This window comes from Chrysemys picta, chromosome 7, assembly GCF_011386835.1.
Source record: "Chrysemys picta bellii isolate R12L10 chromosome 7, ASM1138683v2, whole genome shotgun sequence".
NCBI lineage: Eukaryota > Metazoa > Chordata > Testudines > Emydidae > Chrysemys > Chrysemys picta.
The window spans coordinates 30615683-30630846 of record NC_088797.1 but is presented as its reverse complement, the minus strand read 5'-3'; the positions used below and the strand labels follow the sequence as shown (position 1 = coordinate 30630846).

At 48.9% G+C, this 15164-nt stretch overlaps 2 protein-coding genes across 3 annotated transcripts in view; one reads left to right on the top strand and one right to left on the bottom strand.

Moving 5' to 3' along the window:
• Positions 1–15164, bottom strand: part of MACROD1 (mono-ADP ribosylhydrolase 1) — a 200523-nt gene that overhangs the window by 127401 nt on the left and 57958 nt on the right. The window lies entirely within an intron of this gene.
• Positions 1–15164, top strand: part of FLRT1 (fibronectin leucine rich transmembrane protein 1) — a 93575-nt gene that overhangs the window by 65939 nt on the left and 12472 nt on the right. The window contains exon 3 of the mRNA XM_005305545.5: positions 9299–10049. The gene's annotated coding sequence lies outside the window, so the exon portion shown is untranslated. The remainder of the gene's footprint in view (positions 1–9298; positions 10050–15164) is intronic.

Genomic DNA, 15164 nt, shown 5'->3' with positions numbered 1-15164 from the left:
CTCCGTCTCTACTGACTGAGGTTGGACTTGACCCTGTGAACTAGAGGTGAATTCTCCCTGTATGCTGGAGAGGCATAGGGGAAGGGACTGGACTGGGCTCTAACAGTGAGAGATTGAAGATCATTCTAAACTAAACTAGAAGGATCTCAAGTCTAATCCTGTTTCCTACAGATCATTCCCCCCTTTCCCAGTGATGTATTCAGTGCTGTTTGCCCATTACTCCGTGCCCCATGAAGATCCTTTCTGAAGCTTCCTTTTGATTCGGCAACCACATCGCCAACTCCAAGCTATGGCAATAAGAAAGGACCCACCAACAAAATGTGTACCCTGCTTTGCTGCCAGGATGCACTGCGCATGCGACTGCAAAAGGCGTGTGTTGTATTTTATGGGGAGCGCCAGTGAAATGTTGCACACAGAGGCATTCAAATAAATGACCAACACTTTTAAATCAATGCATGCTTTGCATTGAGGGCGAGTCAGCCCTTTTGCATTGACCCCTGGCTGCTAGAAAGCAGGGATTTTCACACAAACCAACCAGCCATTCTGGGCCTTTGGGGGGCGGGGGCAATTACTTTAGATGGAATATTTAAAACAGCGCCAAAATATTAGCAGTCAGGACCAATCATTCTGTTGGGTTTTTCCTTATGCAGATTCTGTTTCCAATTATTTTTTAAAAATAAAGGGACTAAAGTGCACTCTTTTTTTTCTATTCTATGCTGCCCTCTGCAGCCATTCCCCAGGGATAAATTCTGCATTGGCCAGGCCTAGAAAATTACACATCTTTGGCCTGATTCTCATTTACTCTGGTCCTGCCTTTTGGGAATTGAGGGGGGGCTTCTGGCTTCAATACACCTTGCCATTCCCACTGTTCTGGGGCTGGTATAAGTTAGAGCAGCCTCAGGGAATGGAATAGAACCCAGGAGTCCTAATGCCTGGTCCCACCTATTCTAACCTCTAGACTACACATCCTGGGATTCTTACACGTCCTGATTCCTGGGCCTTACGTACACTAGCAATTTGCTACAGTTAACAGTCGTCGGAGACCTGGCATCAGCCAGGGCAAACATGCTGGATATGGCACTGATCTGAGACTCAGAACACCTGGGTTCTAGTCCTGGCTCTACAACTGGCCTGGTGTGTTACCTTAAGCAGATCACTCCACCTGTCTCTGTGCCGCCGTTTCCCCGTCTGTACAATGGGGACAATGACAGTCTCCTTTGTAAATGCTTTAAAAGCTGCTGATGAAAAGTGCATATTAACAGCAGGTTGGCATGTCTGCCCAGGGACTTGGAATCCTCCAAGGCCTCTTCTCCACCCATAAAACTATACATCTGCATCCCCCTGTTCATCCCCTTCCTTCACAGGCTATGGGGAGAAGGGGATTATCTTCATTGCCCTCAACACGCTCCTAGTACTCGCAGCTCTGAAGAAAGACAATGATTCTAATCTAATCTCATGCTTCTGGGCTCAGCCAGTCACCTGCAGGGGTTAGGAAGGGACTTTTCCTGCACAATTGGTCAGATGTTTTCTCAGGGTTGCTGTTGGTTTTTTTCCTACCCATGAAGCCTCAGGGATTGGCCACAGCTGAAGATGGGACACTGGACAGGATGAGCCAGCTTCTGAGGTGGTCTAGAGAATCTTCTTGCTCAAAAGACTGTCTGGTGGGTCTTGCTCATATGTGCAGGGTCCAACTAACATGCATATTTGGGGTCGGGAAGGAATTTCCCCCAGGTCAGACTGGTAGGGACCTTGGGGGTTTTCACTTTCACTTTTGCCTGCTGGGATCACCTGGACATGTCTCACCAGATCAATTCCCTGCCAGCACAGGGGCCTCAGATATTGGGGGCCTCTCAGTCTCCTCTGTTCTTTGCCCAGGGCTCACAACAGGTTAGTCTCCTGAGGACTGACATGCTTCAGTGTAACTGAACTCATTGGGCTCAACACAGAGGTAACTGGTGAAACTGAATGGCCTGTGATAGACAGGAGGTCAGACTGGATGATCGAATGGTGCCTTCAGGCCTTAAACTGTATGAAACTATAAACACTGGCTCTCCAATCAGAGGCAGGTATAGGGTTACCATACGTCCGGTTTTTCCCAGACATGTCCGGCTTTTCGGCAATCAAACCCCCATCCGGGGGGAATTGCCAAAAAGCCGAACATGTCTGGGAAAATGCCGGCCGGGCACTTCCCCTCCCGCGGCGGCTCTGCTCCTCCCCTGACTCTTCGGCTCTGTTTAAGAGCCGAGCGCTACAGGCTTTGGGCAGCTCCCATGCCTCCGGACCCTGCGCCGCCGGAGCCCAGGATGGGAAGTGCCCGGCCGGGGGCGCAGGGTCCGGAGGCATAGGGGCTGCCCGAAGCCCAAGCGCTACCGGCTTCACGGTTTGCCGGGCAGCCTCCAGACCCTGCGCCCCCGGCTGGGCGCTTCCCCTCCCGGGCTCCAGCTGCGCAGGGTCTGGGGGCTGCCCGGCAAACCGTGAAGCCGGTAGCGCTCGGGCAGCCCTTTTCGCATGGCTGGGAGTGGGAGGGAGGAGGGGGCGGAGTTAGGGCGGGGTTGGGCCGGGAAGGGGCGGAGTTGGGGTGGGGCCGGGGCCGGGGTGGGAAATGGGCGGGGCCATGGGCCCCGTGGAGGGTCCTCTTTTTTAATTTGTTAAATATGGTAACCCTAGGCAGGTAGCTCCCCAGAATCAGCCACATTCCCTGCCGAGCGATTGTGTCTTCTTGCCCTTCCGCCGTGCTAGGAAGCCAAAATGTGGAAGCACCCCTCCCCAGTGTGGTTGGAGCACAGCTGCTCCTTTGAGGGATTACATCTCAATATCAAAGCTTTTGATTTTCAAATTAAGTGGTGAGTCGACGCAATTTGGATTCAACCTCACACTGGAACAATCAATCCAAAGCAATTGCCAGATAAAGGGAAGGCAGGGAAGGGTGGAGGAGGAGCCTGGCGTCAGGATTCCTGGGTTTTGCTCCCAGCTCTGGGATGAGGAGACAGTCTAATAATAACGCCATTTTTAAAAATGTAAAATCTAGATTCCTGGTGGAGGAAAGAAAATCACTGGCTAATGAATAAAAGGCCGATCCGTGGAGTTAATGATGCACTCCTCCAGGACAAGAGAGGCCAGGATTCCCCCAGGCCCAGAATTAGAACCCAGGAGCCCTGCCTCCCAGCACCCACTGCTCTAACCACTAGACCCCCTTCCAGAGCAGGGAAAGAGCTCCGGCATTCTCTCCCAATCCAGCATCCCTACTCCCCTCCCCCCTCCCACATCCCAGCACTCTCCAATGACAGGCAGAATTTATTTATGTGGGTTTCTTTATTGGGAAGCAAAGTTACAGAGTAAGGAGTTTGGGCAGCCTAATTGCCAAGGCACCATCCTACTCCACCAGTACAATAATTCCCAGTCTGACTGCACAAACGAGAGGTCGATAATAACTTGTTCCAATCCCTGCTAGGGAGTAAAAGATTCTTTCCATCACCCACCCCAAGCTAGCAGCTACCAGCCTTATGGTACAACCAAGTCTGGTTTCGCCTGCAGGCTGCCCATTTGCTGTCACTTAGACCATTGCGAGGTGAGAGCAATGCACTAACCTTCTCATTCGGGTGGCATTTGACAGCATCTTTTCCCACCGGTCACAGGGCTAGGGTGGATCCGGTCCAAATGAATCCATATGAAGCACACACTCACACAGGTGTGCACATGCCACATGCATACCCACTTACACATACCCTTACTATTTTGACTTTGGACACTGTTAATATGTGAATCAATTTCCATAGCAGACCCCAGGAGTCCTGATTCCCATCCCTGTTGTTCTAACCCACTAGACCCAACTCCCCTCCCAGAGCCAAGGATGGAACCCAGGAGTCCAGTTTCCCAGGCTCTCCTGCTCTTACCACCAAACCCCATGGCCATCCAAGAGCTGGGGATAGAACCTAGGAGTTCTGGCTCCCAGGCCCCCATCTCTAATCACTAGACCCCCATTCCGTTCCCAAAATTGGGAATAAAACCCAAGGATTCTGACTCCCACCCCACTGCTCTAACCATTAGACTCCCCTCCCCTCTCAGAGGTAGGACTAAAACCAAGGAGTCCAGCCTCCCAATCCAGTGTCCCTACCTGTTAGTTCACTCTGCTGCTTCTTTACAGATTTCTCTGCTTTGCTCAAACTGCACCTGAGTATTTACTCATTCATTTGATCGTTTGAAACAAAAGCAGCTTTTTCATTATTATTAAAAAAACCCAAAGACACTAATTTGCAAGCAGTGGGGAAGATCAAAGAGCCCTGCCGCCCGCCAGTAATTAACACCGCTCTCCCTCTTCACAACTCTGGTGACAATCTGTTGCCATGCTTGTGTGTGAGACGCTTTCATCTGCCGCTGGCTGGAACCAGGGGCTGCTGCATGCATCCCTCTAGCTGCCCTTGCAGGGAGAGGGCACAGCCCAGGTACCCTGGGGTAGGACGTGCCACTGCAGATTCCCAATCGGCCCTGGTGCTGGTGAGATGCCTTTGCGAATTTGCTCACAGCAATCTCCCTCACCCTCTAATATTTCCCCTTGCTTTAAACATGGCCAATCTCACATTCGGAGCTGGCTGCAGCTAACCCGGCCTGACTAGTCACTTCTGGGGTTTGCTTCTAGCAAGAGGCGGGGAATGTCACAGAGTCACATTCACTCAGACTCAGGGTACAGAGAAGCATGGAGAGAAAACAGAGAATCGCCCCCTACTCTTAACGGATGGGGGGCCTATGACATATGGTTCTCATTCCAATCAGCGGGGGGCAGCATCATGAATGTGCACTAGCCGCTTCATCCTTATTATCTGTATTACAGACTGAGATCAGGGCATCATAATAGCATGTGCATTGTTACTGGCATAACGATAGCATCATTATACTGTCCACATTATGGCAGTGCCTACACATCCCGACGGAGATCAGGGTATCATTATGATGTGTGTTGTTATTAGTATTACAGTAGCAACTAGAGACTCAGCCCAGATCAATGAGTCATTATAGGGTGTGCATTATTATTGATATCATGATAGCACCTAGAGGCCCCAGTCCAGACTGAGTAGTCATTATGGTGAGCACATTATTATTGGTATGATGGTAGTACCAAGATCAAAGCCCAATTCTGGCATGTGCATTATTAGCAGTATTTCAGTAGCACCTTGAGGCATAGATTACTTCAAACATAAGCTCTTTGGGGCAGGGAGTGTATAGCACCTAGCACAACAGGGTTCCCGTCTGGGTCTCCTGGATGCTATCTCCATGCACACAGAGACAGGCTTTCTTGCAGCGGGTGGGAGATGAGATACCAGGCTACCTGGGCCCATTGGTCTGATCTGGGCAGGGGTGGGGGAGAGACAGGATACTGGACTAAATGGGCCAACTGGTCTGATTTGGGGGTCAGGGAGTGGGAACAGAATACCAGGCTAGATGGCCCCATTGGTGTGATCAGCGGGGGTGAGGGGGTGAGAATGGGATGCCGGGCTGGCTGGGCCATTGGTCTGATCCAGTCTGGTGCCTTTGTTACCAGCGTACCTGGCTCTGGGGAGCTCTCACAGCACTTCTTTTCCTTGCTATTAATTGAACGGAAAAAAGCGCTTGTAATAACATCAAAGGGGATTTAAGATTCACCTCTGAGTTTTGCAGAATAAGGGGGGGAGGGGGATTATCTATATCCATAACCCCACTGGGAGAACAGCACGGCGCTTCCTGTGCTCTATTGGCAGAACCGCCCCACGCTCCCTGTGCTTTCTGCGGGGCCCTGCCCCTCCACTGAGACTCCCTTAGCGCCTTTTATTACACAGGTTTCTTTCAGTGCTGAAATGAACCAGGAATGCTTCATTAATAAGGGAGGGCTTTGAAGCTGCTGCTGACTGGGCCTATGTGGTGCCGGCTTTGGAAGCCAAAGCACTGAGCAGCAGCTTTGGCTTGCAGTGCAGAGCTGCGTTCCCATCGGTGCCCAGAAACCGAAAGTGTCAGGACTGCGCGTGGGGGGACGGGAGAGGGAGAATTGAGAGTAGAGGCTGCAGTGGGCCATGGGCAGACAGCCCTGTCCTCTCACAGGGGCTATATTTTCTCCCTTTGCCCCAGTCTTGGAGTGGATCTGCTCCACCAAACGTTACCCCCAGTGGCAGCAAGTGGCACTGCAGGGTGCAGTGCATCAGCCAGACATTATTGGTGACCAGCTGTTCCCGGTGTAACTCCCTTTAATTCAGTGGAGCAATGCTGATTTACACTAGCTGGGGATCTGAACCCATTGGCTCCAGTGGAGCTATGGCCTATTTGCACCAGCTGGGGATCTGACCCCAATGGCTCTAATAAGGCAAATGCCCTTTCATAACAACAGGGGATCTGGCCTCAGTGACACTAATGAAGCTGGGTTGTTTTCACCAGCCCAGTAAATTGCAAGAAGTGGAGGGTTTGAAGGAAGATTCACAGGTTTTCTTCACAGGGGTGAGTTGCTGCTCCCATAAGGTAGCAGGGCTAAAACGCTCAGGGTTCCAGGTTATTAGAAGTGACAGGCTTGCAAGGAAAATCGGGCTGTTGAGAGTGTGGATGGCTTTGGGTATGTCTACACAGCAAAGAAAACCCCATGGCTGGCCTATGCCAGCCAACTCAGGCTCACAGGGCTCTGGTTGTGGGGCTGTTTCATTGCTGTGAAGATTTCTGGGCTTGGGATGGAGCCTGAGCTCTGGGACCCTTCCAGCCCCACAATTGGACAAGATTTCTACAGCCCACACTCAGCGGGATACTCATGTTTGGCTTTTCAGCAGGATGGGAACTGAGCTTTTGAGGAAGAAAATTCTGTCCTCACTTGTGGTGCTGAGCCCTGGAAAATCTGGCCTCCGGGGGTCTGATTCTAAGGGGGAGGGTTGGAGCACAAACTTCATTTCTTTGCACCATGAACCCATGTGGTTTTGCTTGAAAAGAGAGGAAAGGCGGAACGGAAAGTTAGAGCAAAGGGGTACAGAGATGGGCTGTGAAAATCCCATTTGCTGGAAATTAATTGGAGAAATCCACGCTGCAGGCTCCCGATTTCCATAACACAAGTTCCGGCAGCACAGATAATGCCAGACGAAGGATTCATACCATACCATGCAGCCTTGAAACTTTAAGCCAATTTGTCAACACCCCACGCTAGCAGAAATGGTTTAAAAAGCCACCAGACGTCAGACAGCTTTTCTTTTTCTTTCCCCCCACAGCTCTCCGTCTTGAAGTCATTTATCCCAGTCATGCCTTCACTCAGCGCTTTTCCCCCTTCTGTTCTTTTCTTTCTTGGGAGAGCCGTGTGGCTCATCTCCAGGCAGAATCCCAAAACATCAGGCAGGATGGGAGCATTTTTTTATTATACCAATACCAACCCAGGTATGTGTGGGTGATTGGAATCCCCACCCTCCTTGACACAGAAGTCTCTACTGACCAAGGCAATGCCCATGTGTATACAACCTTGATTGAACAGAGATTATGTTATTCTGATTTCATTCTGAAATTTAATCTCTGATCATCTTCCTAGTTTTCATTCCTCTGCATTACAGAGGCTCAGAGATTGTGGCTTCTCCAGAAGCAGTTTTCGCCAAAATTCATCAGTTTTAGAATCCGATTAAATTTATGAACTAAGTTTTTTCCCTCAGCCAAAAACTTTTTTTTTTTAAACCTGCACAGAAAATCATCAACATTAGAATAATCTTTCCTTCTTTGGTGAAAAGTTCCACAGAACGTTTTCCATCAGAAGCCGCTTTCTGGAATTTTTGGTAAATAATAAAATGCTGATGGATGTTTGTGATCAAAATTTCAGCTGAAAACATTTTGTGGATGAAGGGGGGTGAGAGGATGGAAAACAGACCCTTCTTGAATTGAAAATTATTTTGAAATTTCAAACGAGTTCAAAAATCCATTTTAGTCAGTGCTTCCAACCCTTACCATAATAACAGATTTTAAAAGGAGTGGGGAATTAGAAATTAACTGGGAGATGGTGCTTAATGGGTGACATTTTCAAAAGTGCCCAAGTCCCAATTCTCATAGGCTTTTAGGGGAACATCTTCAAAAATCCCTAAGTGACTTAGAAGCTTAGAGCACAATTTTCATATGTGCCTATGTGATTTAGGAGCCTGTCTCCTTTTCAAAAGTCATTTAGGCCCAGACCTTCAAAGGTATTTAGGTGCCTAGTTTCAATGGGAGTTAGGAGCCTAAATACCTTTGAGGATCTGGGCCTTAGGAGCCTAAATTTCATTTAAAATCAATGGGACTTCAGCTCCTAAATGTCTCTGTCGCTTTTGAAAATGGGATTTCAGGAGCCTAAATCTACGTATTTGACCCCACTTTCTGTGGCCTAGTGGATAAAGCATTGGATTGGCACTCGAGCAACCTGGTCTATTGCCTGCTTGGCCACTGGTCTGCTGTGTGACCTTGGGTAAGTCACTGCCCCACTCTGTGCCTCAGTTTCCCTATTTATGAAATGGAACTAATGATATTGACCTCCTTTGTAAAGCGCTTTGAGGTCTACTAATGGAAAGCACTTTATTATTATTTGAAAAGTCCAGCCACAAGAGTCTACATTTTCCAATGAAACTCATGATTTGGGGATGTTTTATTCTTAAAGGGGTTCTGAAATGCAGGCACCTGGTGTCCAGAAAGTACCCTCTGAGAAACCCTGGGAGTCTCAGTCAGGCACCCCATATCACTAAGTCGTTTTTGAAAAATGTGGGTCATTCAGCCAAATCTAGAGATTGAGCTAAGGGGCTTCTCATTTTCACAAAGTTCTGAGTACCTAGAACTCATCACCTGCTTGCTCTAGTTTGTCTGCAGCCTCATTGGTATGAACATAGGTCTGGCAATGAAGGTTGGCACAATTATTTCTCCCAACTCTGATCCACTGAAATACAGACTCCATATGTGTTTGTGTCTGAGTGAAAGACTCTGTGTGTGTGTGAGAGTGAGAGACACAGACAGATCATATGTATGTATATGTTCTTGTGTGTGTGTGTGTGTGTGACCGAGTGTCCCCGTGAGTGTGTCTCTCTGCCTGTGTTTCTGTGTGTGTTTCAGTCTCTGTGCACATTTATGTGTTAGGGAGTCTGTGTGTGTCAATCTCTACATGAGTCTGTTTATGACGATCTGTGTGCATGTCCTTCTCAGTGCAAATGTGTGAATGTGTGTTCCTCTGATCTACTGGCAGTGTCAGATTGCACACACACACACAGCTCAATGGCTGTTAATTACTAGGCCAGCAACTCTGCTGTTTCCTTCTTTGCAAATACCCTTTACCTAATAGCTATTCCAATCATTTTTGTAGGGGAGAAGTTGCAACTTGGAGGGATAATGCCCTGGATTCCTCGCTGCAAGGGCTGCTCTCACGTCAAACCTGTGCTGGGAATGGATTTTTTCCTTCCTTTTCTTTTTTGAAAGGCTATCCCGTCATAAAGCAAAAGCAGCAGAGCCCGCTCCCCCTTTGAAGCCAGCCATGACAACTCAGCAGCGTATGTCAAGCGGATTGGAGGGGAGCTACCTCCACGGTTGAGTAACACAGCAACTCTGCCTCCACAGAGTGGGTGTGAATACAAATCCCTCAGCTTGGTCATGCAAGAACACCCTGCTGCCGGGGGGCTTTGAGAAAGGATTGGGTTTATTATCCTGTTTTAAGTAACTTTTGGGAAGAAAGCAGGAGGAATCAGACACCAGATCTCGGGGGGAGAGATTGCCAAAAAAAGGGAGGCTCTTGGGACAACCTGCAAGGAAATAAAAATTCCTTCAGACTGCAAACTGGAACCTGACGCTGAAAAGGATGGATTTACAAAGAGCCGAGCTGAATTGAAGTCCGACAGCCCCCGAAATGTGCATGGTTGCTGGGGAAGGCTAGCCTGATTAAATATCGCTGTCAGCAGGGTGTGTTGGGTTGGGAAGAAGGATAAAAGAGGTCGAGCTGAACTGATGCCCGCTGTGGACATAAAAAGTCCCTTGGAGTTTGCAAAGCTGCAGCCCCATCGATGGAAGTAGGAGTCTGAAGCCCAAGTTGATCAGAGAGGAGGGAGCGGCATAGCAGGAAGGTAAGCTTAACACACAAACTGAAGCAGGCACATTTGGAGCCTGGCTAAAGCCGGTCACACACATTAGCTGCCTGCAGCAAAGCCATGGGGATGGTATCGCTCCATCAGCATGAATGGGGAACACTCGGGAGGCTGCATGAAATGCAGGGAGAAATCACCAAAAAGGGTTATGTCCCAGGGATCCAGAAGACAACGTGGGGCATACTCCTCCATGCTCACCGGGTGCGGGGGGAGGGGGAAGCAGTGAGGGTAAGGACTCCTGGTCCTATTCCCAGCTCTGGGAGGGGAGTGGGTCTAGCGGGTTAAAGAGGGGGGCAGGAAGGGAGGACGTCTGGGTTCTACTTGCAGCTTTTGAGGGGAGCAGGGTTAAAGCAGCTCCTGGAGTCTCAGGATGAGTTAGAATCCGAGCTTTCATTTAGAGAAAGACGGAAGGGTGTCTGTGGGGGGCAAGAGGGAGAGAGATCAAAGAGAGAGCTTGAAAAACATGACCTGAGTGTCAATGTCACCTGCCTCAGTCTGCAGACAGCCTGAAACAACTACCCGAGGCATGAACTTCCCCGTGCATCTTAACTCTGCAATCTGCTGACATCGCAGCGAGGGGCATGGCCAGGGTTACGGGTGGTGCCTAGAGTCCTGGAGTCCCTGGCAGCATTTGGATCCCAACTGCTCAAGGTAATGGAGCAGCTCCTCACGCTGACAGGGACTAGCCTAAGCGTGGTGCCTACCCTGGGATTCAATAATAATTGCCCCTACTCTTATCTAGTGCTTTCCATCAGCAGAACTCAAAGTGCTTTCGAAAGGAAGGCAGGATCATTATCCCCATTTTACAGATGGAGAAACTGAGGTACAGAGGGGCTGTAATTTGCGCAAGGTCACCATCAGGGCCATGACCAGAACCCAACTCATCTGTATCCCAGTTCAGTGCTCACTCCACTAGACCACACTGCCGCCATAATTTAGCCTCCAGGCAATTGGCAGGCTTGAGAATTGAAGGGCAGATATAACCTCTGGCCACAGCAACAAGATCCGTCTGATTGTGTCTGGAGAGCCTCTGAGTAGTGGGAAGTGAGGATGTCGTGCTTGGCTTCTGCAGGATCCCTGGGTTCGTCCCCACAGCCTGAACTGGAGCTCAGCTAAGTCCTAAAGGCCCATTTCCCACCTGGGTAACACACCCTAAGATGCAGCAGCCACAGTTATTGCTTTGGATTCCTGCTGCTTTACCAACTAAAGGCAGCATGGACCTGGTGCGTGAGAGAGATTTGGATACAAGCTTTGCACCTGGGGAGGGCAGTTGTGTAACTGCACATGGACCCAGTGCTTCTCTGGAGCACTCCTGGGGAATTCTTCCCCAAACCATGTTTGTCAGAAAATACAGAGGCCCAGGTTCCTGTTCCTTCTCCAAATCAGGCAAAGCAGGGACGTGACCCTGGGTCTCCTGCACCGTAGGGCGGTGTCCTGGCCCACTGGGGTAGCTGGCTACACTGGGGGCTCTCTCATGCTTTTTCAAAAATTCTCGTTTTCGTTCCAATGCAGAACAAAAACAAACGTCAAAAGTTTGAAATCTTTGGCTGGCTGAAATTCTTGTTTTCCAGCCCCCTGTTTGCATGGCTTTGAGCTGGGAAAAGCTGGCAGGAGCAGAAACATCATGCACACACTTTCCCTGTTTGGCTAGCCTTTGGCCCTGCAGCAAGTGGAAATATCAGCAGAAGCTGCCTCTTGCAGGCTGGCTAAGCTTCTAATCTCATTAATGGGGTGAGCAATTAAAACATGCACAAGGACTGGCCAAGGGTTCACTCTTCTCCTATGGACAATAGGGGCATCTTCACTAGGACAAAGCTCTATGTTCACAACTCGGATTAGCGAAGGCAAGTCGTTCGCATGTGGAGTTAATGCCCACAAGGACACTACGCTGGGCTGACATACCAGGGATTGAACCAGGGACTTCCAGAGCTCAAAGCATAAATGACTAAAGCACCAGAGCAGGCGTTTGTAACTCTCCTCTCCTCTGTGCATCAGCAGAGAGGGGGCCTGTCACACACTCACCAGTGGATTCCAATTGCAGCACTCCTAGACACACCCAAGCTATCTGGAATCTACCTAGCTCAGGTACCAATAGCAAAGAAGCTGCAGCACGACAGACTTTAGCGTGGGCTTGCCCAGCCTGTGCTGCGCTAGCTCCACTATTTGTGCCTGCACTAGCTAGATCAAAGGTAGCTCAGATGGGACTATGTGTGCTGGAGTCACAGCCCAAGACTGCAGTGTAGATCGGGGTAGGCAACCTATGGCATGCATGCCAAAGGCGGCACACAAGCTGATTTTCAGTGGCACTCACACTGCCCGGGTCCTGGCCACCAGTCCAGGGGGTTCTGCATTTTAATTTAATTTTAAATGAAGCTTCTTAAGCATTTTAAAAACCTTATTTACATTACATACAACAATAGTTTAGTTATATATTATAGACTTATAGAAAGAGACCTTCTAAAAACGTTAAAATGTATTACTGGCACGCGAAACCTTACATTAGACTGAATAAATGAAGACTTGGCACACCACTTCTGAAAGGTTGCCGACCCCTGGTGTAGATATTCCCTCTTGGCAATATTCACCTCCACCTGCTAACTCATGTTAAAGCTACATCTTGTGATGTCTCCACTAGGACTTTGGCGAACATGAGTTAAGAACACACCTTTTGTCCTAGTGAAGACAGGATGTATCAGAGAAAGGATGTATTTTTTAACCCCCGTCGTGCTAACCCAAGTTAAAATCCGGTGGAAGATTAAATAAGAGTTTCCCTTCACCAAAATATTAGGTCATGTTAGAAGCTGACCCTGAGGAGTCATGTTAACTAACACAACATTAAACCCAGCTATACAGTCAATTGCAAAGTTAACAGGAGTATTGTCCCTAACTCAGTTCCTGTCTACACACAACACCCCTTCACTTGAGTGGGGTGGTGCTTTGAACTCAGGTTGGCTGGCCCCAGAGGGACATAGGCTAAAACTCAAGTGAGCAGAACATGTCAGCTACTAATATGACTGCTCTGTAGTGGGGATGCAGGCTAGCACTACTCGAGTGCTGCTAGTCCTCCAGTGCTTTCCCACAATCCCCTGTGTGCCCAGAAAGGACAGACACAATCTTCCCCCATTTAATGGGAGAGAATTAGAGTGGCTCAGCTGTCTACAGTGCTAAGAATCATGGAATACACTCCCAGAAGTCCTAGCGACTCCCACGAGTGAGTGCAGTGCCCATGTGGGCATTGCTATTAGAGTGGTATTTCACAGTGTGTAGACACTCTCACTTGAGCTAGGCTAACTCAAGTTAACTCTGCAGTGAAGACAGAACCTCAGCCAGTCCTGGTTAAACCCCACTGAGGCTAGAGGGTTAACCACATACATCCACATGAGGTGGCACTCCACTTGCCCCTTCAAATACTGACAGCTAAGTAGTGTTTAACAACATGTTAGCTAACATGACACTCCCCCAAGTCTGGGTTCTAACATCACTTCATTTTCTAGTGAAGACAAGGGACAAAATTTTCAAAAGCCATTTAAGGGACTTTGGAGCCTAAATCCTATTTTCTAAAGGGATTTGGGGTAGATTTCCAAATGGATTTAGGTGCCAAAAGATGAAGATAGGAGTCTACTGGCATTTTCCAAAGCCCCTAGGCACGTACGGCCATATTTTCAAATAGAACTAATAATGCAAAGTACAAGGACTTAGGAACTAACAACAGGAATTTCTGCTATGAACTGGGAGCTCATCAATTGGAAACAACATTGGAGCAGACCTGGGTATTAGTTGATTGCAGGATGAGCCACCAATGTGATGTGGCCAAGAAAAGGACAAATCTGATCCTAGAATGTATCGGGCGAGGGATTACCAGTTGAGTTAGGGAAGTATGAATGCCATTGGACAAGGCACTGGGAAGACTTCATCTGGATACTGTGTACAGTTCTGGTCACCCACATCCAAGATAGAAGAATTTAAACTAGCCCTGGTGCAGAGGAGGGCTCCTAGGCTGATCTGGGGAATGGAGAGGCTATCTTACTAGAGACAACTGAAAGAGCTGGGCTTGTTTAGCTGGGTTAAACAAAGGCTGAGAGGGGAACTGGTTGCTCTCTCTAAATACACCAGGGGGGTTGACCCCAGGGAGGGAGGAAGAGCTATTGAAGCTAAAGAACAGTGTTGGCACAGGAACAAATGGGGATAAACTGGCCAAGAATCAATTGAAACTGGCAATGAGAAGAAGGTTTCCCCCTGTTACAGAAGGGAGGTTCTGGAGCAGCCTCCCAATCCCAGTTCGAGCAGTGGGAGGCAAACAACCCAGCTAGCTTGAAGATGGAGCTTGACAAGTCTCAGACAGTGATGGGCTCCATGACCCTTCTCATCCTGTGTATCTAGACACAAAGGACTTAAACCTGGGTCTGCCACATCCCACCCATCCCTAACCACCAGGGGAGAGAATCTCTCTCTGCCCCAATGAATGTTTAATTATTTCTACAACGTAGAACAGCTTCGCCAGGAGAAAGAGAGAGAGACTGACTACAACGCAGTGGTCAGGGCACGCCACCTGGGATGTGGGAGAGACAGGTTGAGGCCCACATCAGGCAGAGCAGGAACTCGCATGTAAGCCTCCCATATCCCAGATTAGTGCCCTGACCACTGGGATAGGCTGGGCTTGTTGCAAGCTCTTTTCCATGACCAGAAATTCCCCCCTGGACCATCAAAACCAATATGTGGAAATGGAGCAGGGCAGTGATCTTGGCTCACCAGCTGTCTAACTGCTGTCAGGTTTAAACCCTCCAGTGAACCACAGGAGGCCCTGAAAGTCAATTCATTACAAAGCCTGAATATCAGAGTTTAAGATTAATAAACCCTTGATTTATCGCTGCACCAAGCCCCTAAACATTATTCACTGCATAACTCAAAGGGCTGGAGCATCCTTGGCTTGCACTAAGGCTGGCGGGACTAGAGAGCACTCAGCACCCTGCTGGATGGGGCCCTAAATGCTTGGTTTGTTGAGGCATTAGCAGCTTTGTTACAAACCAGGGCTGTGAAAGATCCCCTGTGGACAGAATAATTATTATTGATTATAAAAGCAGATAAACCCAGCCA